This window comes from Myotis lucifugus, unplaced genomic scaffold (assembly GCF_000147115.1).
Source record: "Myotis lucifugus unplaced genomic scaffold, Myoluc2.0 scaffold_49, whole genome shotgun sequence".
NCBI classification, from domain to species: Eukaryota; Metazoa; Chordata; class Mammalia; order Chiroptera; family Vespertilionidae; genus Myotis; species Myotis lucifugus.
The window spans coordinates 2,505,940-2,530,977 of NW_005871097.1; the positions used below are offsets into that span (position 1 = coordinate 2,505,940).

Below are 25,038 nucleotides of genomic sequence, written 5' to 3' on the forward strand. Positions count from 1 at the left end.
AAAAAATTTGCTGGGATTTTAATAGGAATTGCATTAAACCTGTATGTCATTGGTGAACACTGACATTTTATCTATGTTGAATTTTTCAATCCATGGACATGGTATGTCTCTCCATTTATGTGTATCTTGTTTGATTTTTTTCATCAGTGTTGTATAATTTTCAGCATACAAACCCCACAAATTTTTGTTGGATTTGCACATAAGCATTTTAGAAATTATGAATGGTATTGTATTTTTAATTTCAGTGTTCATATCTTCATTGTTAGTATATAGAAATGTGAATGGCTTGCATGTTTATTTTGCATCCTGCCACTTTGCTGAACTCACTTATTCATTCTAAGAGTATTTTGTAGGATTTTTTACATAGACAATCATGTCATCTGCAAATACAGTTTTATTTTTTTTCTCTTCAAGCTCTGTGCCTTTTATATCTTTTACTTTTCTTATTACACTGGCTGGAACTTCCAGTACTATGTTGAATAAGAATAGTAATAGTAAACATTCTTACTTTCTTCCTGATTTTAAGGCAAAAGCAGTCAGGTTTTCACCATTAATATAATGTTAGCTGTAGTTTTTTGCTGGATGCTTTTTATCAAGTTGAGGAAGTTCCCCTGTATTCTTAGTTCTGAGATTTTTCTTTTACTATGAATGTGTATTGAATTTTGACAAAGGCTTTTCTGCATCAATTGATACGATCATATGATTTTTTTATTTTTAGCCTGTTATTATGTAGATTACATTGATTAATTTTTGCATTTGATCAAGCCTTGCATCCACAGAATAAGCCCTACTTAGTCACAGTGTATAATTCTTTTTGTATATTGGAAAAGTTATTTTCTAAGATATTGTTAAAGACTTTTGTTTCTATATTTATTAAACTGATAAGAACAGATACTACACTTGATCTTAGCCAAAAGGCCGAGAAGCGATTGTTTCTATATTTATAAGAAATATAACGTTTGGTACTGTCTTTGTCTGATTTGGTCCCAGAGTAATAATAGTTTAATAAAATGAACTCAGAAATTTCCCTCTTCTATTTTCTGGAAGAGATCGCATAGTATTGGTGTTAACTCTTTTTTAAACATTTGATAGGATTTTCCAATGAAACCATCTGGACCTAGAGATTTCTTTTTAGGGAGTTTTTCAGTTGTAGATTGAATTCCTTTAATGGTTACAGGACTATTCAAATTATTTATGTCTTATTGGGTGGGTTATACAGTTTGCACTTTTTGAGGATTTGAGCCACTTCATACAAGTTGTCAAGTTTACGTGTGTAGAGTTTTCATATCATTTCCTTATTATCCTTTTGGTGTCTGCAGAAGGTGTTGTGATAGACCTTGTTTAATTCCTAATATTGGTAATTTGTGTCTTCACTCTTTTTCATTTATCAGTCTTGCTAGAGGTTTATCAATTTTATTGATTTTTTAAAAAAGAAAGCAGCTTTCTGTTTCATTGATTTTTCTCTGTTATTTTTCGGTTGCCAATTTCATTGATTTTTGTTCTTATTTTCTTATTTCTTCTTGCTTTTTGCTCTTTCTTTTTTCCTAGGTTCTTAAGCTGGGTATTTATATTATTGATTTGAGATTTTTTTTCTTTTCTAACATTTCATGCTATAAATGTCTCTCAGTTTTATCTGGGTCTTACATATTTTGATATGTATATTTTAATTTTTATTCAGTTCAAAGTATTTTTTTAATTTCCCTTGAAACTTCCTCTTTAAGACATAGATTATTTAGAAGTGTGTTTTATTTCCAAATGTTTGGAGGTTTTCCTGTTATCTTACAGGTATTGATTTCTAGTTTGGATGCTTTATGATTGGAGAACATACTCTGTGTCATTTTAATTCTTGTAAGTTAATTTAGGTTTGTTTTATGGATAGATATGATCTATCTTGGGATATGATTCATGGGCACTGGAATATATGTATTCTTCTGTTGTCGTGTAAGATGTTGTATAAAAATGTATTAGACCCTATTGGTTGGTAGTGGTGTTGAGTCCTATATCCTTCCTGATTTCCTGTGTAGATGTTCTATCAATTGTTGAGTGAAGGGTTTTATAGTCTCTAATTATCATTGTGGATTTTTCTATTTCTCCTTTCAGTTGTGTCATTTTATTGCTTCACAGATTTTGCAGCTATGTCATTAGGTGCATACACATTTAAGATTTCTATGGTGCTTGGGGAGTTGGCTCTTTTATTGTTATCTAATACCCCCTCTGTTTCCGGTAATTTTATTTGGTCTGAAGTTTACTTTATCTAATGTATTAATATAGTCACTTCTGCTTTATTTTGACTGTTTGCATTATATATAATTTCATTGTATTTAAAGTTAGTTTCTTATAGACTCCATATAGTTGTGCTTTGATTTTTAATCCACTGTGAAAATTTCTTTTTTTTATTGCTGTATTTAGACCAGTTACATTTAATGTAATTATTGGTATATTAAGACTTAGGTCTACCATTTTATAATTTTGTCTTCTATTTGTCCTCCATGTTTATCATCTTTGTTTTATTTTTCCTGCTTTCCTATGAGTTACTTGAACAATTTTTTATAATTCAATTTTGAGTTATCTGTAGTCTTTTTCAGTGTATCACTGTATAGCTATTATATTAGTTACTCTAAGTATAGTAGTTACTCTAGGTATTACTATAGATAGATATAGATAGATATAGATAGATATAGATATAGATATAGATATAGATATATAGATATAGATGTTATTACAGTCTACTAAACATTTTACCAGTTCTATTGAAGTTCAAAACCTTACCTTCCTTTACCCTCATTAGCTTAAAAATTTTATCTGCATGTTCATCAGACAGTGTTAAATTTTTGCTGCAATTATGAAACATAATTTAGAAGACTTAAGAGAAAGAAAATGTATTTCCTCATATTTTACTCTTTCTGTTGTTCTTCCTTCCTTCCTGATATTCAAAGACTCTTTTTCATTTCCTTTCTGTTTGAAGAACTTCCTTTGGCCATTCTTTTAAGGTACATCTGCTGGGGACTAATTCTCTTAGTGTTTCTTCATCTGAGAATTTCTTCATTCTTAAAGAATATTTTTACTGCATATAAGACTCTGGTTTGACAGTTCTTTTTTCTTTCAGCACTTGAAAAATGGTGTTCTGTTTTAGTGTGGCCTCTATGGTTTCTAATGAGAAATCTGCTGTTATTTGAGTTGTTTCTACCTATAGAAAATGTATTGTTTTTTTTTTCTCTCTCTGCGTTCACAGTTTATCTTGGGCTTTAGTTTTCAGAAGTTTGACTATTATACAACTTGGTGTGGATTTCTTGGACTTTTCCTATTTGGGGTTTGCTCAGTTTCTAGAATCTGTCAGTTTATGAATTTTACCAAATCTGTAGAATTTTCAGCCATTATTTATTTGAGCTGTTTTACAGTTGCATCCTCTTTCTATTCTTCTGGGCACTCCGATGAACTAGAGGTTAGATCTTTTGTTATAAACTCACAGTTCCTTCAGGTTCTGTTCATGTTTTTCAGTCTATTTTTTGCCTTTGTTCAGATTGGGTAATTTTTATTGTTCTTTCGTCAAGTTCCCTGGTTCTGTCCTCTATCCTCTTCATTTTGCTCTTGAGTCCATCCATTGATTTGTTGTTGTTTTTTAATTTGGGTTATTGTATTTTCAGTTCTACAGTTTTCATTTTGATTCTTCTTTACATCTTCTCTTTCTTTTCTGAGACTTCCTAACTCTGCTGAGACTTGCTACCTTTTCATTTGTTTCAGTCATGTTTGTAATTGCTCACTGAAGCATTTTATATGGCTGCTTTTAGTCTTTGTCATATTCTAACATCTGTTGTATGTCAGTGTTGTCATCTATTGTTTTATGTCATTCAAATAGAGATTTTCCTGGTTCTTTGTATGATGAGCTATGTTTTTATTATTGAGACCTGGGCACTTATGTTATGATACTCTGGCTCTTATTTAAACCTTTAAATGGTTTCTTCTGACACTGCTCTGGCAGGGAAATTAGGAGCATTACTTTGTTTCTGCCAGGTGAGTACAGAAGTCCAGGTTTCCCACTCAGCCTCTATTGTCATGCTATGGGAGTTCAAACTCTCCACATAGCCTTCACTGACACCTGGGATGATTGTCTTGTTACCAGTGGGTGATGGTGAAAGTCCTGACTCTTCACTAGGCCTCTTTGACATCATCCCAATAGGGAAGATGAGAGGGGGGTACCTCATTACTGCTAGGTGGGGATGGGGATCCAGGCTTCCACATGGTCCCTACCAACACTGCAAGGGGAGTATGTTTGTTACCATCTAGCAGGAATGAAAGACATAGCTCCATATTCAGCCTCTTGTGATATCAACCTGGTGAAAGGAGGGCCTTGTTATAGCCATACAATGCTGTAAGTGTAGACTATGGTTCTTTCTGTGGTGTTTGGCTTGACAAAAGTGGTTATTTTCTAAAAGTTATATCTTTCTGGCCTGTCCCTTTCCTGGTACTTTGGCTGGAGAGAGCAGGCTTTTGTTTGGGCTTCTTTGGTCTACACCTGTTTGTATTCATGGTTGTCAATGTCTTCAGCTCCAATTCTGTAACATATGAGGAAAAAGAAAAATTCAATGAATTCAGTCTGCCTTCCTTGCTCCACCATTCAGAGTGTTCTTAAGTTTGTTTCATATATAATGTCCAGGGTTTTTAATTGTACTTAGTTGGAGAAATAGAGAAAAGTATATCTACTCCATCATCCTGAAAGTGGAAGTTCTTCAGGAAGATATTACATAAAGGTAGAGTAACAACTGTTTGGAGGGAGGACAGGTGAATAATGATGATAATCTCCATAAACCCCAGTAAAATAAATGCCATCTGCCGAAAAGAACTTTAGGAAATAGAGCTTCACAGGAAAGCTAGATTGCAATTACCACTAGATGATGGAGGAGTGGCAGTGCACAGGCTACTTGTTATGGAAGAGGGCATCAGAGTTTCAGTGGACACTGTGTAAATGATTGGGAAGTACAGGAAGAGAAAGGGAGCTGAAAAGCTGAGAAAAAATTCCTTGGCTGAGAGTATGAGAGAGATATGACATGTGGGCTTTTATATGAGAGGTGACACAGGTTGACAAGCAAGATCAACTGCCTTAGCAGTCACAGATAAACTTGGTGTGACATCAGAATACAATCACAGTACACTCTTGGCTTTTTCTTGTGTCTGGTAAATGGCTCTTGCTACAATGAGGTGCAGGTAGGTAGGAACAGAAATGGTACCTGCAACATTTGGGCTTCATTTTCTCATAGGCACCACCTGCACAGATACAAATAATCTGAAATGAAAGGTTTAATTTCCAAAATGTTCTGGGAGAGTGATCGACCACTCAACTCAATCCCCATCCTGTAGTTTCTCATTCTAATAGGGTTCTCCAGCAAATCAGTATTAATCCTTTATGTCTAGGCATTGTTTGGTATAAATTTTGGAAGATTTGAATATTGAAGTTGTCACTTTAAAACAAATTGTTGTTGCTCCTGCAACAACAACAACAATAATTTTATTGAGGGCTTATTAGATGCCATGTACTCTTCTAAGCGCTTGACATGTTGTGTCATTTAATCCTCTCAAGTACTGTATAAGGTAGATACTAATTATTGTATTAGCTCCATTTTATGCATGAGAAAACTGGGGACATGGCAAAGGACTTAGAAATATGTTCAAAACCTCGATTGAATTAAAAACTGGCATAGTCATCTTCTCTGTTACCACATTCATTATATGAGACTCACAAAGAATGTTTTCCAGTGCTTTCCCAGATAATTGCTACAATACAGCTCTTGTATTTATGTCAGTTGTTGGAATAAAAAGTAATGGGTACTAATCTCATTTGTTTCATCCCTGGCAAATCACTTGATCCATTATCCCTATTTTTTCTTCTTTAAAATTGGGGCATTCATACCAGGGCACCACCCCTCTAGCTACAGACAACAAAAGTAATAAGATTTTATTGCAAAATATTTTCAAAAAATGAATTTTTACTAAATTATTAGTCAACCCATAGGGAGCTTGGTGGTAGCTAAAGAAGGAGAAAGGCAGGGAATGGGAGAAAAACCAGAGGAAAAGAAGAGTTGCCTAGTGAGGTGAAACCCAGGAGAACAAAGGTGCAGGGACATTTTGAGAAGCCAGAGGTTTGTTTTGACCTGTACCCAACCCAATGTTGGCTCACTTTGGGGCCTCACAGATGACTACATCAATGTTAAATAATGACTTGAGTCATCAAAAGAGCTTCCCTGGACTGTTTTCCAAGTCTGACTTGTCTTTCCTCTCCTTTCATCTACCTTTCCAAAAGTTCCCAAAAGATGGTTTTAAGGTTGGCTCATATTGATTTTGCTTCATGCAAAAATGTGCCGCCCTGACCGGTTTGGCTCAGTGGATGGAGCGTCGGCCTGCGGACTGAAGGGTCCCGGGTTCGATTCTGGTCAAGGGCATGTGCCTTGGTTGCGGGCGCATCCCCAGTGGGGAGTGTGCAGGAGGCAGCTGATCAATGTTTCTCTCTCATCGATGTTTCTAACTCTCTATCCCTTTCCCTTCCTCTCTGTGAAAAATCAATAAAATATATTTTTTAAAAAATGTGCCAGAGCATCTCAGAGCAGAGTTCCTGGCTGATGCTAGTGATTGGTGTGTGTGTGTGTGTGTGTGTGTGTGTGTGTGTGTGTGTGTCCTCAGAGTACAATTCTCTTGCCTGATGTAGAATTAGTGTCACATAGTATTTATCTTCACAGAGGCAAAAAAAGAAGAAAATTTCAATGTGATCTTATTATAAACCATCTTTAAACATTGAAAATTCCCCCTTAGTGATGCACTTCCAGGGTGGGGCAAATTTGAATCTTTTTTGAGTCAAGACTATAAACAGAAAATTCCTCCTCTTAGGTTGAATGCCATCATGGATCAACTTACTGCTTAAAAATCTGCAGATTCTCCCATTAAATTGACACAGATTCCAAAAATACTTGAGGATTGAGGATTTTCATGCTGTCACCTTTTAGGAATACTTGAATAATGGAAGACCAGATCCCAAATTCCATTTGTTTGCCTCTGTCTTCTTTTCCAAGAGGAATGCTGGCCCAAGCTTCTCATCAAAATTTAGCCTCCTGAGAAGCACTTTTTTCCTTACCGTTATTTGGGGATAAATGGTATATAAAATAGACTTTTAAACAATGTAAATAAATTAATAAGCTCGTACATGTCCTTTTTGTGTTCACCTCTTTCCTTCCTCTGCTCCACACCAAAGAATATATTGCAAACATATTAAAGTCCTAAAATAAGGTTTTCATTATGTCATGTCACTACTCAAACACATTCAATGACTCCCAGTTAAATTGAATTTGTTCTATACAATGAATCCCAGTTAAAATCCCAGAATAAATTCCAAAATTTTCAGACAGATTTTTAGATTTTTTTCTCCCACTCTTCTGTTATATAATCCCCTCACTTCAGAATCCTCCTAAACATGTCTTCCACTTTTCCCAACCTTATTCCTCTTAACACTTCCTCATCTTAGCCCTTGACATTGCTTTCCCTTCTATATGTCTAAAATCCTTCAGAGAGGTGGTTCTCAAAAGTGTGGTCCCTGGACCAGCAGCATCAGCATCACCTGGGAACTTGTTAGAAATGCAAATGCTCAGGTTGTACCATAGACCTACTGAATCTGAATCTCTGGGGGACCCTGCAATCTCATTTTAACAGTCTAGTTCTTATGTATATTCAAGTTTAAGAATAGTTTTTTGTTCAGATCTCACCTCTTCCTGGATACTTACCTGATCACCATGGCTTTGATCTCAGCTCTCCATGTTTGTCTGCTTCATTTGGCAATTGCCATATGCAGCTTTGTCTAGGGTTAACTACCTTTTAAGGAAGTCAGGGATGATTTCCCTTCCTTCTTCACTCCCTCTCTTCCTAATCTAATACAGGCCCTAGCACAGACACTCAGTCAGCAATTGTTGATTGAGGTTAGAAGGCTGAGCATAGTTTATAAGTTTTGGTAATACCTTTCTAGCTTTGAAATCTGCAAGAAAGACCTAAACTTCCAAAACTTGTTCTTTGGTTCCTCTGGCATGAACAGAATACTAGGTCAGATGTCTCATGACCCTGACTCTTCTAGAACTTCCTGAAGCTTAATAATCTTGAGATGATATAAATGATTGATACAGACCGTGTGTTAACTACCAATGGTTAAAATGGATCCAGAAAACTTGTTGGCCCAATTTTGGCTACCTAGGACAAAAGGTGGGTCTGTTTTGGAGGGGACTCAAAAGGTATATAATAACATATTTTAAATGCTCTCATTTATAATTTCTATTTTAAGTAATCTGATTAGAATTCATTATTTTATGTAATATGGCTGATACTAAGTTACTACTAAGGTGGGAAGATCATAAGCTCCTGCCATTTTTCCTATACTTTTGTGAGCTTGAGTTAATAGTAGAATCTTGATCTATGTTTTCTTTGTAGAGATTTTTAAAGTTACTTGCCAATTTTGAAAGTTATTAATTAAAACTGGATAACATAACGTATAATGTCATCTACCCAGGAACATGTAAACTGTAATACTTTGCAATGTGCTGAAAGGAATGATCACATGAGGGCTCTGATGTCAACTATTCCCAGTATGGAACATTCACTCCTCCAGGATATCTCAAAAAACATATAGGATGTATGAACTTCTCATACAGATTAAGGGAGGGCATTGGTGACAATCTATCTATTAAGTAGCAACACAACTGAACATATCTATCTGTTCATTTTAACATTTGATCCATACACCCCAATGTATTATCTCACTCACTCCTGGGTGTGATCAACGTATTTTGAAAACCACTGCTCTACAGAATCTAAGTCCATGTCTAAACAGTCAAAGTCAAGTGGAGGATTGGGAACAATAAAGAATACACCATCTGAGAATCACTTACCATTGGGGCAGAGGGGGTGTGGTAGTGTGGGCAATATTTCTCTGAATTGATGTTCATGAGTCCTTGAGTTCTTGAGTTCCGTGTCTGAAGGAAGAAAGTAGTTACAGGCATGAAGTGTGCAGGCAGAGAAGGGTTCATAAATTGGAAATGAGGAAAAGAAAGTAGAAAGCAAGATTTCTAAAAATTGACTCTGGCCCTAGCCTGTTTGGCTCAGTGGACAGACCTGTGGACTGAAGGGTTGGGGGTTTGATTCTGGTCAAGGGCATGTACCTCGGTTGCCGGCGACCGGGGCATGTATGGGACACAACCAATCGATGTGTCTCTCTCACATCTATGTTTCTCTCCGTGTGTCTCTATCCATCACTTCCACTCTCTAAAAAAGTAAAATTAAAAATTAAAATTGACTCTGAAAAAGCCAGTGATATAGATATCATTATATAGAGAGATCTAATAAAAGACTCAAACACATTTAATGAGAAAGTGGTCAACTTTTATCTGAAATCCTGTAGATACTATTAGGAACAAAGTTTTAGCTTATATGGGAGTGACCATAGGCAAATGAAAATCAAAGAAAAGTGAAATATAAGAAATTTTTATGCCATAAAAGAATAAAAGGAAAGAAAATTAAAAAAAATAAAAGATTAAAAAAAGAGAAAATATATCTTTTGACTATGCTTCTTCAAGTGCATAAAATGTAAGCTTTACATGCTTTTGCTTCTTCATGTTCTACCCCACACTTTTGAGTCTTCTTTTATTAACATAAATTGGACCTTATGTGATTTATTTTGCATTCTTTCTCCAGCATCAAATATTAGTTGTTATATATGCTTTTTGATTTGCAAGTATGTAAGAATGATTTAAGCAAGTGCCACCTTTCACTGGTTTCGGTGTTCAAAGCCAACACTTTACTCCCATAACTACCTCATTCTCTTATCTCAAAGCTATTTCTAGAATACCAACTTCTTCAACGTTTTAATAAAAAATAAAATTTTGATATATGTTGTTGATTATGTAAAAAATAAATTGTTATGAATAAATTCTAGAAGTCAGCAGCTTAAAGAAAGATATAAAAAGGGTTTTACAAACTTATACAAATGCCAATAATAATTTAATACTCTCCCTCTAGGATTAAGCACTTTCTTGGTTATTATCTTGAAATGAATTCATGAACATTACTTAAACCCCCTCCAAACAGGATGATTAAGAGACTAATAGCAGACATTTAATATTAGTCAAATTTAGTAAACATTTACTTCTTTGAAACTTTTTGTTTATTTGCCAGATAGGCAAAAGCTACTTGACTTTTTTAGTATATCTTCCAGCAAATGTTGTGTTTGGAGTTTGAAAGCAGCATCCTGGGAAACAGTGTGCTGTTACCATGGTCTTGGAATGTCATAATCCTGAATTCTGCAACCGTCCTACAGCCAAATGCCAAAGCAATTTTGGGCAAGCAACCTAATGCTTCAGATCCTCTGGTTTCTAATCTCATCATAAAACAAATGTAATAATAACTTCTCTCAGCTTCTTAACACTTTTTCTACCCTTGGCTTCAAGGCCCTTCTTAACAATCTTTCTAATCTCTCCTTTCACTTTGTTCACTCTCAGTGGCATAGCTAGTATATTTGACACCTGGAGCAGATCATTTTTTAAAATGTACTTTATTTCTATGCCAAAATTATTTTTCATATCAATCATACAATAATTGCAATGATCATTTTTTCAATTATTATTTAGTTTTAAAGAATTAAACATTTTAAAGAAATTTGTGCGTGGACAAGATGGTTTAGATCCATTTTCCCTGCTCCCCCCTGCTAAGTACAACTGTGAACTCTGGAAAGAACTTAAGAGGCCACCAAGGGAGTAATCTGAAAGGTAGGGAGAGGAAGGCAAGCTAGTTTAGGATCCCAGGACAGAAAGAATGACACAGCAGCAGGATGTCTTATATGCCCACCCCCCACCAAACAAAGAAGGCAACCCAGGCCTTGCAATCCCAGACCCCAACTTAACACAGGTCTGTCCAGGTAGGCTCATTCCTCTACCAGATCAAGCAGTAGGCCCTCTGATAACACCAGGTGAGCCTGACAACACTGGCAAGGGGAATGGATCGGCTAAAGGAAGTACTTTCCTCCCTTGCCAGACCTAAGACTCCCTTGCTGGAAGACACAGAGTGGCTTATTGGCACTGGCAAGAGCGATTCTACCACACCCAAGAAGCTATCTTGCCTAGGAAACAATCTTCATCTCTATGGGCCAGAGACATCAACTGGCCCTGCCTAGGGCAACCCCTTAGGCAGCACCACCAGAGACCAGTGAGAGTCCCAACAGCACCAGATAAACCAAGCACACCCAAAAATACTGCAAAGGCTCTGAAAAGTAAGTTATCATTCAAGCCATACTCCATAAAAGTAGGTTAGGACCTGCATGCTAAACCTAAACAGGTGACTACCTGATAAAACAAAATACTTAAATCAGACCCAGAGTCTCACAGCATAATAGTACAAATATCCAGGATAAAATTGCAAAATCAAGAGCCAGGAAAATCACAACTTCAATGAAAAAAGACAATTAACTGATGCCAACACAGTGATGAATCAGATGTTGGAGTTATCTGACAAGGACTTTAAAGTAACCATAACAAAAAAAACTTCAACAAGCAATAGCAAATTCTCTTGAAATAAATGAAAACATAGAAAATCTCAGAAAATAAAATGAGCTATGAAAAAGGATAAAATGGAAATCTTCTAACCGAAAAATATAATACCCCAACTTGTAATTATTTTTATTGATTTTATAGAGGAAGGGAGAGGGAGAAAAAGAAATAATCAATGATGAGAGAGAATCATTAATCAGCTGCCTCTCACACGCCCCCTACTAGGGATTAAACCCACAACCGAGGCATGTGCCCTGACCTGGAATGGAACTGTGACCTCCTGGCTCATAGGCTGAGCTAACACCCCAAATTTTAAACCTGCTTGATGAACTCAATAGTTAAGCAACTTGATGAACTCAATAGTTAAGCAACTTAATCAGCAGATAGAATCAATGAACTGTGATCATGTAAATAGATTAGAAAAAAATGAACAGATTCTTGGGGTCTTGTGGAACAATAAGAAAAAAATCATATCATTAGCACAGCAGAAGAAGAGAAAAAGATTGGGGCTGAAAAAATATTAGAAGAAATAATGATGTAAAATACCCCAAATTTAGCAAAAGAAAACACACAGGTACATGAATCTGAGCAAACCCCAAACAGGACAAATGCAAAGAAATTCATACCAGCACATCATATTTATACCTCTGAAAACTAAAAGCAAAGATAAAATTTTGAAAGCAGCAAGAAAGAAATGATGCATTAATTATCAGGGAACATCAATTCTAATGACAGTGGATTTCTCATCTGAAACCACAGAGCACAAAAGGAAGTGGAACAATATTCTGCAAGTTCTGAAAGAACTGCCAACCCAGAGTATCATTTAGGTGTAAAGGGGAATCAAGACATTCGCAGGTGAAGAAAAATTATGAGAATTTTTTGCTATCAAACATACTCTTAAATATTGACTAAAGGAAGTTAGTTCTTCAAGCAGAAAGTAAGCTATAAAAAGAAGGAATCTTGAAGCATCAAGACAGAAGAATGGCTTGATTCTGGAATGCTGACAAGCACTGGTGAGGATGTGGTGCAACAGGAACTCTCATTCATTGCTGGTGGGCATGCAAAATGGCACATTACTTTGGAACAGTATTTGGTGGTTTCTTATAAAACTAAACATACTTTACCATAGGATTCAGCAATCACAGTCCTTGGTATTTACTTGCACATGGATGTTAATAGCAGCTTTATCCATAATTGCCAAAAACTTACAAGCAACCAAGATGCCCTTCAGTAACTGAATGGATAAATAATTGCACATGCAGACAATGGAATATTATTTAGCACTACAAAGACGTGACCTCTCAGGCCATGAAAAAACATAGAACAAACTTAAGTGCATGTTACTAAGTGAAAGAAGCCAATCACTTAATGATTCCAATTATATAATATCCTGGAAAAGGCAAAACTATGGAGATAGTAAAAAGATCAGTGGTTGCCAAAAATTGGATGTCAGAGGAGGGATGAGTAGGTGAAGCACAGAGGATTTTTAGGGCAGTGAGAATACTCTGTATGATATTACAATGATGGATACGTGTCATTATACATTTGTCAAAATTTGTCAAATATGCAACATCAAGAGTGAAACCTAAGGTAAACTACAGGCTTTGGGTAATTATGATGTGTTAATGTAGACACATCAACTGTAGCAAATGTAACACTTTGGTGATGCTGATCATGGTAGAGACTATGCATGTGTAGGGGCAAGGGGTAAATAGGAAATCTCTGTACCTTTCTCCAAATTGAACCTAAAACTGCTCTAAAAAATAAAGTCTTTTAAAAAATAAATCAGTGCAATATATCTATCAACAGAGTAAAGAAGAAAATTTAAATAATCAATGTTAATTGATTCTGAAAATACATTTCACAAAATTCAACGCTCATTCATGATTTTAAAAACTCTCGGGTTTGTTCTTCATTCTTATGATATCTTTGGCTATTTTCGGTCTTTTATAATTCCATATGAATTTGAGGATTTTTTTTCTATTTCTGTGAAAAATGCCATTGGCATTGGATTTGTAGATTACTTTAGGTGGTATAAACATTTTAACAACATTCATTCTGCCAATTCAAGAACATAAGATAGCTTTCCACTTATTGGTATCTTCAATTTCTTTTCATCATTGTCTTATAGTTTTCAGTATACAGATCATTCACCTCCTTGGTTAAATTTATTCCTGTGTTTTATTCTTTTTTATGCTATTGAAACTAGGATTTTTTTCTTATGTTTTCAGTTAGTTCATCATTGGTGTATAGAAACACAACTGATTTTTGTATATTGATTTTGTATCTTGAAACTTTACTAAATTTGTTTATTAGTTCTAACAGTTGTTTTGTGGTGGGTGTTTACTTTTCTTTTTTTTTGGTGGATTCTTCAGGGTTTTCTATACAGAGTACCATGTTATCTACAAACAGACAATTTCTTCATTTCAAAATTGGATGCATTTTATTGCTTTTTCTAGCCTAATTGCTCTAGCTAGGGCTTGTACTATATTGAATAGAAGTGGTGAGGGCACCCTCATGTTTTTTCCTAATCATGCACTGTTTTGTATGATGTTAGCTGTACACTTGTCATATATGACCTTTATTAGGTTGAGGTACATTCTTTCTATACCTGATTTGTTGAGAGATTTTATCATGAAAGGATGTTGAATTTTGTCAAATACTTTTTCTACATCTATTGACATGGTCATATGGTTTTTATCCTTTATTCTGTTAATGTAGTGTATTACATTTATTGATTTCAGTATGTTGAGCCATCCTTGCATCCCAGGGATAAATGAAACCCAAATAGCAAAAAGACCCCAAATAGCCAAAGCAATCTTAAGCAAGAAGAAAAAAGCTGGAGGCATGATACTTTCTGATTTCAAACTGTATTTTTAAGCTGCAGTAATCAAAACAGTATGATACTGGCATAAAAACACAAAGACCAATGTAATTTAATAGAAATCCCAGAAATAAATCCACACATATACACACAACTAATCTCTGACAGGGGAACCAAGAATACACAATGGGATAGGATAGTCTCTTCAAAAAATGGTGCTGGGACAACTGGATATGTAAAAGGATAAAATCTTACACCATACACACAAATTAACTCAAACGAGATTAAAGACTTAAATGCAAGATATGAAACCATAAAACTCTTACAAGAAAACATAGGGATGAAGTGCCTTGACATTGGTCTTGGTAATTATTATTTAGATGTACAACAAAACAAAAATAAACAAATGGTACTACATCAAACTAAAAAGCTTCTAGACAGCAAAAGAAACAACCAACAAAATGAAAGGGTAACCGATGGAATGGAAGAAAAATATTGTCAAACCATCTATCTAAGATTGTTATATAATACTAGAAGCCTGGTGCATGGATTCATGCACATTGAAAGGAAATTAATTAGAACGTGGCCAGTGGGGCAGGACTGGGCAAGACGGGCTGGAACTGGGCAAGATGGGCCAGACACGTCCTAGAGCCAACCTCCCACAGTCCCTCCCTGGCCGGCCACACCTGGGGTGGCGCCAGGCTCAAAGGGTGTCTGCAGAGTGAGCAGGGTCCCTCTGGCAGGTGGGGTCCCTCTGTCTGGCCTGCGGGGATTGGGCTGAAACTGGCAGTCTGACATCCCCCAGGGGTCCCAGAGTGTGAGAGGGCACTCTGCAAAATTGCTGTTGCTGGGAAGCTCCTGCATTGAGTGTCTTCCCCCTGGTGGTTGGTGTGCATCATACCTACCAGTCACATATATATATATGTGATATATATATATATATATATATATATATATATATATATATATATATAATATATATATATCATATATATATATCATATATATATATCATATATATATATATCATATATATATATATGATATATATATATATATATACTATTCAAAATATATAAGGACCTCATACAAGTCAATAGCAAAAAACTAACAAAGAAAAGAAAAACCAAAACACACACAAATAGCCCAATTTTAAAATGGGTAAAACAACCTAAATAGACATCCAAAACAGACATATAAGTAGCCAACAGGTATGTGAAAAGGTGCACAACATCACTAATCATCAGAGAAATGCAAATCAAAACCACAGTGAGATAGCACCTCACACCTCTTAAGACAGCTATTATAAAAAGGACAAGAGATAACAAATATTGGGCAGGTTATAGAGAAAAGGGAACCCTGTATGCTGTTGGTGAGAATGTAAATTGGTACAGAGATTATGAAAAACAGTATGGAGGTTCTTAAAAAAATTAAAAATGGAACTACCAGGTGATCCAGTAATCCCACTTCTGGGATTTATTTGTTGTTATTATGACATACATTTATTTTGTTTTAAATAATAGATACATAAATAAAATGCAAACACTATGCTTTAATTAATAAGTGAGTGGAAGTAATAAACTGATAATTCCTTTAAGTATGTAATTAGAAAACACAAACATAAAAATGGCTTGCCTCCACAGTTATCAGTGAAATATAGTTTAGTACAAAATGAGAAATATTTTGGCCTAGGCTGGTAAGTATCCATAAGGCAAGTACTGCCAGAACTCATATTTAGAGTTATAAGTGGAACATCCTTTTTAAGATCAGATTGGCAACATGTAAATGTTTCTGCATCTGCCCCAGAAGTATTACAGCTGGATATGTATTTTGAGAACTTATTAGTGGGGAACATCAATATACACAATTGTAGAGTTCTTTACAACAGCAGAATTTGGAAATAGCCCACACTTCCAACAGTAGAGGAAAAGCTAAGTTTTATGGTGATGGATCCACTTAATGAAATTGTTTATTGAACCATTGAAAATGTTTACTCTGATTATGTAATATTATTAGAATGCTATGGAAAATGCTTATCAATGGAAGTTATTAAGAGATAAAAGCAGGACTAAAATCATGGGTAATACTATATCACTTGGGTAAATGCTATAAAGAAAAAAACTTGAAGGGAACATACAGATCATTGAGAGTGATTATAACTGAATGTTTATCATGAAGATAAAATAACTTTTTGCACTTATATTTAATTTTTAATGAAATTTAGTTATAATGAAAAATCCTTTTTAAAGGAATAAATTATATGCACTCTACAGTATTTCCATTTTAACCGTGAATAAATTATAAAGCAATAATATTGTAATTTTCAAAAGGTCACCTCTATTTGCAAGTAAAATATTTGTTCTTAAAAGAAAAGCAATCACTATAAATCTCTAATGAGGACTCATCTAATAGAAGGGGTGAAAGAGATAATCCAGGATGATGGTGATCGGCATTTGTGCAACACTCCTGTCAAGTTTTGGGGCAGTTCCTTCAAGGCAGAACATCAGTGAATGAGAAACCAACTTTATCCATGCAGACTGCTATGTGAGCTTCAGAGATTGATGGGGACATTTTGGTGAGTGAGTTTAGGTGGTGGAACTACATTTCCAAAGGAAGACATGAGAGCTATGAAGAGAAACAGACCCAAAACCTTACTCCTAGGGCTGGGCCAGTGTGGGGGAAGGTCATGAAGAGGACAACTGGAGAACACTATAGCTCGGTGGTTGAGTGATGCCTCAGGAACACGAGGAGCTGTAATGGGAGAGGCAAGCTTCATCTCAGATCCAACACACGGGTGGTCTGGCTCAGAAATTGGGCAGGAATCATCCTGGGAGTGAAGAGCATCAGGATTCCCCTGGGAGGAGCTGAGGTAGCAGGGGCTGACAGGAAGCAGTCTCATGAGAGGACTTGGATGTTGACCTGGCACAGGGAGGCCACAAATGCAAAGGACAGCAATAAAAACTGCTAACCATCCTAGCAAGAGAGGTTTTACTCATGCTCTCTTTTTCTCCTTCTATAAAAATTTTCCAATCATAAATTTCTAAACAGACTCATAGATACGAGAACATTTTGACAATTGCCAGATGGGAAAGGGGTTGGGAGATGGGTTTAAAAGGTGAAGGGATTAAGAAGTACAGATTAGCTGTTACAGAATAATCATGGGGATATAAAGTACAGCATAGGAAATATAGTCAATAATATTGTAATAACTATGTATGGTGCCAGGTGCGTACTGGAAATATCAGTATATGATTATGTAAAGTATATGATTGTTTAAGCACTATGCTGTATACCTGAAATTAATACAAAATAATATTGAATGTAAACTGTAATTGAAAATTGAAAATGATTTTAAATGGAAAAAATAAAATTTTATAACTTGAGAAATTATCTTAACTGCAGAAAAATGACATGATTTAAGTCCTGTCTGTGTTGTACATTGATGTCCTATTACAAAAGTGACCTTGCAACTCCTCCCACTTCTTACAATTGTAGTAAGAGAAACCTTGTCAATAACATTGGAGAAACCTGCCATGCATGACTCAGGACAAAACTTGCCCATCACCCACACACTGAAGGTTTCGGGAACATGCAGTGCATTTTGTGACAGGGACCATTTGTGAAATTAACGACCACATTCTCCTTTGTTTATACACTGTGTGCTAGCTAGATCAGATAGGGTGTATCTATGGGAGAGTTAATCATTTCCAGCAGCTGGTGGGCTTGATGGCTGAGAAAGTCCTCAGCAGCTCTTCTAAAAAACTGCAGAGATGGACTCTTGCCCTCATCACAGTGCCTGACACGGGGGACTGTAGTTTTGGTGACTGGGGATATTTAGGGCCACTGCTTGTTGTCCCCTTTACATAGAGTGTCTCAGCAGCTATTTTTAATGATTGTTTTGGACAATATTCTCATTGCCACCCCAGGGCATTCATTACTCCAGGGCAACTTTGCCGATATTTGCTTTCTTACTAGGAGATCAGTCTGGCTCCTTTGTGAATGAATTTTGAAGAAAGGAAAAAGTAACCCTGACGCCAGAAAGAGAACAGGACTTGACATGTGTGAAGGTGTGTGTGTGTGTGAGTGTGTGTGTGTGTGTGTGTGAGAGAGTGTGTACAGTTCTCCTGCCCACCCTCCTTTGAGGGGGTCATCTCTGAGCTAGCCTATCCTTGGTCCTTGATGTGCCCATATTTCAACTGCACTCATGCCATAGGTCGCATTGTTATCCCATCTGGTAAAATAATTCAGCTCTCCCAAACCAAATCTGGGTCTATTTTCCACTTAACCAAAATCCACTGCCTTATTATTTCATGTTCCTGACTCCAAATCTCTTCCAGGCTATAATTTTTGTTTCCCGTCCTTTCTTGGTGACCTATATGGTTTCTACTCTGTCTCATGCAACCTGGCTTCTCACTTGGCTTGTGCAGGGCTCTCCATTGATTGGACAACCCTGATAGCCTCAGGTGACAGTCACATGGCTTCAACCCCAAACCCCGCTCTGTCCACATCTTCCCTCCACACAGAAAAGGGAGGTACATGTGAGGGTTATAAGACTTGAACAAGATAAGGGATATTGAAGCTCCTTAGGAGTAAGAGACCCCAGATGTGAGGGGAGATCATTGTGAATTTAACCATGACTTATTGAGGGCCCCCTGCAGAGAGAACTGAGGTAGGTTCTGTGGGAGATGTACATCAAGGACTTATAAGTCAAGTCAGAAAGACCAGACATGACATCAGGGGGAAGACGGCTGCTCCTGGTACGAGGGATCCAAGTCCACAGAGAGAAGCAGCTGGTTCAAAGCCACTCAGACAGAGCAGTGAGAGAGCAGGAAATAGAGAGAAATTCTCCTGACCTTGGGCACAGGAGTCAGCCTTTGTCAGAGGCAGGAGTGTGCCTCCAAGGCGCTGCTCAAATGAAAACTGCCAAGTGCAGTACCTTCCAGATTCAGTGCAACCACATGGTAGTTAGATGATTTCCTTCACTTGTCTTGAAAGTCAGATTAAAATATCAATTCCTGACCTACTTCCTCCTTTCACTTGTTTTTGTTAGATCTTTTGAATCCATAAAGTCCTCACCCTATCTGGGACTAAACCAAACCAAAACAAAAGCAATCCTGCAACTTCATGTATGTCTTAGGATGCTTTTAATTGCAAGCAATAGAGACCTGACTCAAAGAAACTTAATCTAGAAAGCAGTGTAATAATTTATGTAACAGGAAGTACAAATTCAGGTGGCTTTAGAAATGGTTGCTGGTTCTACAGTTCAATAACATCAGAGTTCCAGATTCTTTGCCTATTTTTGTTGTTCTGCCTTGAGAGCATCAGGTCTCTCCTAAGCCTGCTCCTGCCATCATAGTTATCAACCATCCTGGTTTGCTTTGAATGCCCAGTTTATGCCTTAGGCCCTTACATAATTAGTAATATCAACCCCTTTTACCCTCAGTAGTGCACCAGTTTATATAATCAAGTATATGGACACCTGCATCATGTTTTTACTGACAGTTCCAAATGGGGTTTCATTATCTTCTCGTTCATTGGGAGAGGGAGGGTGGCTCTCCTATAAAGAACTTACCCATGATACTCCCAGAAAATCTCTTCTCTGGTCTATTTGGTCCAAATTATAGTGGGAGGGATGCCATCTGTTGCAGATCAAATAGACCCCATACTAAAGCTAGGATTAAATTCTAAGGTATATGGCTTTGTAGGAAAGGGATGGATATCTGAACAACATTGTGGTTCTGTTAGGAAAGAGGAATGGGGAATGCAGAATGGGGCAGCCACAAGCAGAGCCCTTCATAATGAGCCTTTGACACTTTGACAATTTCCCACAATCCTGTGAAATCAAATGCTCTCCTGGCTGTGAGACTAGACAGAATTACAACTGGACTAAAAGAAACCAGTGCAGAGCAGGGCCAGTTCATATATAAAATCATGGCATAATACAGTTCACATTAGAAGTCTCTGTTCTATCAAAATGATTAAAATCTTTCTCTTACCCCACAGGCTCTGAAAATTCCTTAGCTAAAAATGCCATCCTTAAATATAATAATTTTAAAATGTTGTTCTTGCTGGACTGTTCCTTTGAATGTTTTCCATTCTCTTTCCCTAAGCCTAGGTTTGATTTCAGTCCTCTGTGCTTTAATTACCCTTTGCATTTTTTCCAGTATTAACCCTTTTCATTGTGATTATGTGTTTAAATGTCCACCTGCTTTCAGTCACTCAATCATCTAGTAAATATGATTGACCATTAAAATTTTTAAAAAGAATTCTATTTTAAATACATTATTCAGCTTCAGTAAAATATAGACCCCTTAAGAATTTTGTGAAAGCAATGGACCATTTCCCCCAAAGACATTCATACCCATGAGCACTAAATTGGCATTACACCTTCAAGGCTTCTAGGAACTCCTAGAGAAATTCACAATGATTCTCATGCAGATCAGATCAGATCAAATCATGTTGGTATGGCCAAGGGTGATGGGCTCAGCCATCAACTTAAGTCACATATGTCTTCTGCAGAGCTCATCAATACCCACTGGGTTCAGCTAACACCCAGGACTTAACAGCTTCCAAATCTAGGTCTCCAGCTTAGATTTTGAACTCCAGGCCTGTTCTTGCAAATGCCTACTGGACTTCTCTCTGTGACTACCCAAGATATACTTTCAACTCAAGATGTACTAACCAGCCCTAACCAGTTTGGCTCAGTGGATAGAGCATCGGCCTGCGGACTGAAGGGTCCTAGGTTCTATTCCAGTCAAGGGCATGTACCTTGGTTGCTGGCACATCCCCAGTAGGGAGTGTGCTGGAGGCAGCTGATTGATGTTTCTCTCTCATCAGTGTTTCTAACTCTCTATCTCTCTCCCTCTCTCTCTGTAAAAATCAATAAAATATATATATTTTTAAAAAGATGTAGTAACCAAAACTCCCTGGAGCACACATTGGTGGTTCACTACCCACATCCTTTGGATGCTACCATTTCTTTTCTTTTCTTTTTTAAATTGCTACCATTTCAACATGCTCTACAGATACCGAAGCTGCCAACCAGTATCCTTTCCCTATACCTGAAAAAGACTCTCTGCCAATACTGGGTGGCAGGTTGAAATTGCCAGAAAATCATCACCCTCTGAGTGGGACAATTCTGAAGTGGGTGTTTTGTATCATGTCCAAGAGTTTGTCTGTAAGGTTAACCTCCACTTGCCCATGGTAGTAATTGGCCTTGATTACATACCCTCTATTGGCTGTCATCCTTCTGTTTCCCTTCCCCACACCCCTACCACTGTTTCCTTCACCTTACAAATCAACTTTCTGCACTTGAATCTTCGTTTCAGGATTTGCTTCTGGGGGAACCTATGACATTCATCATTTCCAGCTACAAACCTAATTCTCTTCCCAGGGACCTGTATCTCACTGACCACACCCCCACCCACCTTGTCATATGATTCAGAAAGCCAGGTGTAAGCCACCGTATTTCCTCCATCATTATTCCTGTTGATCGTATGTCCTGAGTACCACTTGAGTCAAGTTCAAACCCTTCATCTCTGTTGACACTGCCTTGATTCAACTGGGATCATTGCCACAGTCTCTCTCACCTGGTCTCCATGCTGCCAACCTTACCTCTCTCCTATCAGCACTTCACACCCACCATCAGAGTGATCATTCCTCAACCCAAATCTTTCCTGGTCACTCACTCCCTTGCTTCAAGTCCTTCAATGACTCCCCACTGACTACAAAAAGCTCCTTTACAGGACAGACCAGGGAATCTCAAATGGCCTCTACCTTCCCCTGTCCCCACCCCCACCACTATTCTTCACAGACTACTCTAGCAGCCTCCCAAAATATTTGCAGCCTCCTTTGTATCCAAGCTTTGGTGCCTGCCATTCCCTTCACTTGTAATGGCTCTCCCTCACTTTAAAAAACTCCTGTTCATCTCTCAATGCTCAACTCTTGTCACCCTCCATTTGCAATCTTTTCTACTGCCCTCATGCCATTCCCTACCCCTTCCAAGTACAAGCATAGGCCCCTCCTTTGGTGTTCATCTGGCCAATTTTAACTCCTCATGTACCACATGGTGTCACATTGTATTATTAACACTTTATTTACTGGTCTGTGAGCTCCTTGGGGTCAACAACCCTCCATTAACCATCTCACTAATCACAGTCCTTAGCTCAGTGACTGCCATACAGCAGGTGCTTAAATGATGATTATTGGATAAATGAGTGAATGACCCATCTACATGACAAGTATGTTGAAAACTAGATTATTTGAAGATGCTATATTAGAGAAGCAGAATAGATATAAAAGAATCAGATCTGAAATAGAAAATTTCTTCAGTCCTAATTTAAAATCACAAAATATTAGAATTACATATCTCAAAAATCACCCTGAACAACTCTGGAAATTTTGTTGTTGTTGTTTTCTTCTGTTGGGTATATCCTTTCTTACCTCCATTTTCTTAGTCATCCCTTTAACTGTGTGAACACAATTCTTCCATATTAATGTCTTTATTCTGTCTCAAAACATCTCCTTTACCCCAATCCAGATCCTCTCTTCCTGGACTCCTCTTTTTCTCTTCTCTCTGCAAAGGCAGCCATGATGAAAATACAGAGGGGTGCCACTGTACATTTCTTTGGGAATGGGGGCCATGATACCTATTTATTATGCATTAATCTGAATCAATATAGTATTTGCTAAAAATATAAGCATTTCAAAGGGCAGCAAATATGAATCACAATTGCCAGTGAGGTTCAAACATGAACCCAGGGTTGTGATGAGGCCAACAAAAGAAATAAGCTAGTAATTGCTTTCCAGGATATCAATCCCTACCTTTTACACACATGCCCCTCAACACACACAAAACCTTTATGGATCTTTCATCCATGAACTTGCCCTATTATAATTGCCTAGCTATGTCTTTAGTTGTATTCAGGCTACATCCTGGTAACTGAGCCCTCACATACCTGATCAGAACAGTTATGAGATCCATAGAGGAAGTCTGTGGTTATTGAAGTGGTTGAAGACATTCATAGACAAATATCTCCATAAGTATCATTAGTTACTCACAGCTCATTTAAATCCCAAGAGCTTGGCCAGGCCTGTGTGGCTCAGTGATTAAACATTGACCCATGAACCAGAAGGTCACTGTTGGATTCTCAGTTAGGGCACATGCCTGGATTGTGGGCTCATTCCCAGTATCAGGAGTGCAGGAGGCCGCCAACCAATGATTCTCTCTCATCATTGATGTTCTATCTCTCTCCCTCTCCCTTCCTCTCTGTAATCAATAAAAACATATTTTGAAAAATAAATAATTAAAACCTGAGAGCTTGATTGAAAAAAAGTAGGAACTGGTCCTTTCTGCTGATGTTCATTATTATCAATTCTTAAACTTGCACTGTGTGTCTTTCTGCTCTTATATTGATTGGGCACTTCTTAATTTGATTCTTCTTTTTCATAAGAGGAAATTTAGTATTAAGAAATGATATCAATAGGGCTGACTTCTCTGTTAGGGGCAGTAGGCACAGTGCCTGAGGCCCACAAAGCTTTTAGGGGCCCATGGAAATGTTTTAATTTCATTTAAAATCAGAAGAAAAAGTGATCTTTTAGGTTGAAGAAAATGTTTTAATATATAATATTAATATATTTATCTTTACAACAGTGCAATTGAAAAAAATGTAATTTTTACTTTTTTATGGAGGAAGGGGTCCACAAAGGCAAAGTGTACACGAAAGTCATAGTGAGGCCCTTCTTTCTACCACATTATGCTCATAACACAGCAAGGCTAGAATAGAGCCTTTTAAACACAAGTTAAGGTTCCCATATTAATTATAAACTTGCCAGGCTGCTCTCTATGTATTTCTGTTTGGCCATCCCACTTCTATAAGAGGTTAAGTCATGGTTACTACTCACAGCATTGGGACAGCTCTCTGCTCTGATTAAAGTCATTTCTGCTCTGCCATTCTCTCAAAAAATCTTCATCCTGTTTTGATGAGCAGAAAAATAATCTTTACATCTTTAAGGATTAAACCAATGTAGTTACTTCCTTTGCACTGTTAAAACATTTATAGTATTTGGTTTTCTATTTTGTTTTAAAATGATCAATAGTAGTAATGATACTTATTATTTATATACTGGTTAGGGACCATATATTCATCATCTCTGTAACTCCAGTTCTTAGCTCAGTGTCTGGCAAATACTAGGTGCTTAATAAATGTTAGATTAATAAATGGATTGCCTCTAAAGCAATTATGTGGAAATGAAATTATGTCCGTGGACTAATATTGTCTTTAATAATCTCACACCTTGTGAGAAGGGTCTTCGACATGTATCACAATTGGCATTTTAGAATGTCATCGCTGGACCCTTCCCACTTCTCCCACCTTCATCAGCCAGACACTTCCTCTCCATCCTGGGGTCTGGAATGGTCCCTAGCCTGCTGGGAGGTGGCAGGGTCGTGCTCCACCGGCTTTCCCTGGCGTCCCACCCCCCACTCCCACCCAGAGCCCCGAGCCTCTTCCTGCTACCAATCCGAGCCACCTACAGCCACGCCCTCCCCATGGGCTAGATCACCTGTCCCTCCTCCGCCACAGCCTCTTTGGGTACCCTTTCGCCCCCCTCCTGCTCCCCCTCCTCCGCCACCTCCCCCAAGCCCTCCCT

General features: G+C 37.3%; 1 pseudogene; it reads right to left on the reverse strand.

Moving 5' to 3' along the window:
- Positions 1-825: 825 nt before the first annotated feature.
- Positions 826-930, reverse strand: LOC111825982 (annotated as a pseudogene).
- Between the last annotated feature and the right edge of the window lie 24,108 nt (positions 931-25,038).